The 3,735-nt window shown below is 39.6% G+C and overlaps 1 pseudogene; it reads left to right on the top strand.

Moving 5' to 3' along the window:
• Window positions 1–348: 348 nt before the first annotated feature.
• On the top strand, window positions 349–2,488 carry LOC119543732 (annotated as a pseudogene).
• Window positions 2,489–3,735: the final 1,247 nt, after the last annotated feature.

The following is a 3,735-nucleotide window of genomic DNA, read 5'->3' as shown; positions in this document are numbered from 1 at the left end:
AAAGAAACTGTCATTACTTTTAACAGCTTCAAGCATCAAAGTCCTGGGAGCCACAATGGGGAAAGAACTGAATTGGAAATAAAACCAACATGGAAGACAACTGAGAAATGCAGATGATTATTTATGAATTTCATCAGCTGTTATCATCAGTGTCTAAAACTGTCCTTTTCAGTTAGGTGTGCTAATGTATTCTCTTTTTTGATTAAACCAGTTTGATTTGGGTTTCTGACTATTAAAAGAAGTATGGATTAACATAGTTGCCATTGAGATGTATTCAACTTTATTGTAGCACTCAATGAGCATTAATAACTTCTGCCAATGGCCATTGACAGTGGGGCATGAAGCCATATGGAAACTACAAATGCTTTAGAAGGCCCAGTTCCTGAGCTCAAGAAGTACAGCCCAAGAAGGTCAAGTCCTAGGGTATCAGGTGACATGTTCTTACCTCCAGGTCCCGGGCTGATGTTGGACACACTTTGGTGGCTGTTGGTGCTGGAGAACCCTAATTCCTGGTAAGTAGCTCTGGAATTCTCACACGGTGGGAGGAGGCAGCGGAAGAAGGGTCACAGCAGAGACACACTGAAGAGGCCCTAGAGCTTTTTCAGAGAAAAATGTGAAGCTTGCTACAGTGGAAGACACTGTGGAGTACCATCTATTCCTGATACCAGATGAACCAAGGGACCCAGAAAAACACAAAAAGATTCTTCAGGAGTATATTGAGAGAATAATGACTTAGTTTGTGCCTGTGCTGGTTCCCTATATCTGGTAGAATCAGCCTTTCAATCTCAAATACAAACCTGGGAAAGGAGGTGTTCCTGCTCATATGTTTGGCATGACAAAGCTTGGAAATAACATTGAGGATAAATGTTTCATTGTTTACCTAATAAAACAGATTACAAAGGAATTTCCAGACTTGGTAGCAAGAATTGAAGACAATGATGGTAAGTGCTTGTTAATAGAAGCTGCCGACTTTCTTCCTAAAGTTGGATCCTAATAATAGTGCCAATAGGGTACATTTCCATCATGGGGAGTTTTGAGTTAGTCTAGCACCAAGGAAACCAGGAGCAGTGTCCTGGTTACCCACAACACACGCAACAGTCCCCCAGCATTGAATATAATCTCAACACACCCATAAAAAATTTGGCTTCAGAATCTATTCGAGCTGCTGTGAATAGGTGCATCAAAGGTACCCAGAAAAAGTCCAAGCCTCCCTTCATCAAGCACGTTGCTTCCTCCCAGCTGGCACTGTAGAAGTACTGAGGCAGTGCCCTAAGATGGTGGCTGCAGTGGTCCAGGCATTTTCCCTGTGGGACCCCACTGACCGGAGGGCCTGTTGCATTTTCAAAACGTTCTTGCCTGACACGAATCATGACATCGGTCACTTTCACTAAGTGTCTGTATGCACAGTTGGTGCAACAAAGGTTTGTGCCAGATCAGGGGAGTGGATACAAGCTGCCTCCTCCATCTCATCCCGAATACTGAGCCCATGAGTTGGGCATGAAGTTGGCTCATGGATTTGAGATCTAGTGTTCCAAATGTAGGCCACATTTTTCTGACTCCAAGAAATCCCTTGTGACTACCTCACCACTCTGGGTGGCTTCCTTAACAGTCTGAAAAAGAATGATTTTTTTAAGGTTCTGGTCAGAATCAGGAAAGACTAGAATGGCAAAGAACTACTTCCAACTCTTAGTAAACCAGCCAGAAAGCTTTCCTGCTGTGAGCCCAGGTGAAGAAAGCTTAACCTTATTACAGACAACATTTGATGTGGAAGAGCTTAAGAAAGGAGAAGCTAATCTTCCCCTAGAGGATGATGACTGCTGGTTAGATCTGTCACCAGATCAGCTGGATCAACTATTTTGTCAGGAGGCTGCTGGCAAAAAAGAATCAGAGCTCATTCCCAAGGAGGAGGAGCAGAACTATGACTTAACTCTCAGAAAGCATGAAGTCTTGTCCGTAAGGGAGCAGAACTTCTCCAAGTTCCTACAGAGGTGCGAATCACATTTGATGCAGATTCGTTTCTTAATTATTTTGATAAAATTTTAGGGCCAAGGCCTCATGAGTCAAACTCCGATAATCTGAAGGAGGAAGGCTTTGAATGTTTAGACAGTGATGATGACTTGGACCTTGAAACACAGGGACCTGGAGAAGAGGCTTCTCTAAAGGAACTCTCAATAATGTTAAATCATACATGGCCCAGATGGACAAGGAACTGGCACACACCGCATTGGCAAAAGTTTCACCACATGGAAGCAAGTGGAACCTCTGTTCCAAACTACCAGTATTAGTTCAGATAAGGAAGATTCTGGTACAGGAGAATCTGTTATGGCATTTATGGATATAGACCTGAACTTGGTTTCAAATATATTGGAATCCTGTAGCTCCCAAGCTGGACTAGCAGGACCTGCTTCCCAACCTTTTACAAAGCCTGGGAGTGCAGCTGCCTCACAACACTGATCACAGAACCACACATAAGCCAACAAATGATTGACCAGCGCACCCACTTTCTGTTTTTTTCTTCTGAAATATTGCTTGATTGTATTAATTTCTATTTTACTCATTTAGTGAAAATGTTTTTTCATTAAATAAAAAAAAACTTAGTTGCCAATGCTAACAGGTTTATACAAGTAAAAACTTATTTTTAAACTACCAAAAAGTTAAAGGATTGAAAAAAATTACAAAGATATAGAGAATAAAGAGAATGTAGCAAGTTATAGTGGACAGTGTGTTAAAAAGAAACAGTATGTATAAGTAATTGAAATTTTCTAAAGGAGAGATTCAAACAGCAGTTTGCCCTGTAGATACCACATGATAAGCGGTCTGAGATTTCATCCCTTCATGGAAAGACATGAACAAAGGACGTCTCTGCAAACATTGCGTCATTTCAAAATAAGGTGTGCCTAGTTCTCAGAGGAGGCTACTCCGTGTCAGGGAAATTTAGAAAGAGATGATCTTGGGCAATCTAACAGTTTAATTTTACCTTCAGGAATTAAATAGGGAATTTCAAAGTTGCCGATTTTTGGTCTAGCATGTTCATCTAGATGACTTTCTGTTTGTGAAATCTGGAAAGTGAAAACCACAGAACAACCGAGTGTTTTGATAACTCCTGAAATAAATGGCACAGTACCAAACTATAAGAAAGTGCCAGATGGTTCATTTTTAATTCAGTTCTAGATTGGGGAAAAAATCATTCTTTCTTATTGAGGTAAAATTTACGTATAATAAAATGAAAAAAAAAAGTGTACATTTCTTTGAGTTTTGATAAATGTATGCACCAAAGTAACCATCATATTAATAAAGATAAAGAACATTTTCATCACTACATATTCTGGTATAAGATTCCAGTCAACTCACACCCCCATAGGCAACCACTGTCTGATTTTTTATGACTAGATTATTTTCCTGTTCTTGAACATCATATAAGTGGAATCACAGGGTATTTACTCTTTTGTATCTGACTTAATTTACTCAGCTTTATGTCTTAGAGATATATCTATGATGTTGAGTGTATTAATCATTCATTAATTAACTTTATTGAGGTATAGTTTACAAAAAATAATATTCAACAATTTTAAATGTGCAATTCAATGACGTTTGACAAATATATATAGCCATGTAACCACAACCATGATACGTAATGCTTCTATCACCCCAAATATTTCCCACATGCCCCCAGTCCCTGCCAAACATTGATCTGCTTTCTGTCACTGTTCTAGAGTTTCATATAAATGGAGTCAC

The sequence above is a fragment of the Choloepus didactylus genome, chromosome 9 (genome assembly GCF_015220235.1).
Source record: "Choloepus didactylus isolate mChoDid1 chromosome 9, mChoDid1.pri, whole genome shotgun sequence".
NCBI lineage: Eukaryota > Metazoa > Chordata > Mammalia > Pilosa > Megalonychidae > Choloepus > Choloepus didactylus.
Note: the sequence above shows the minus strand (reverse complement) of the source record. Positions and strands in the feature narration are given on the sequence as shown.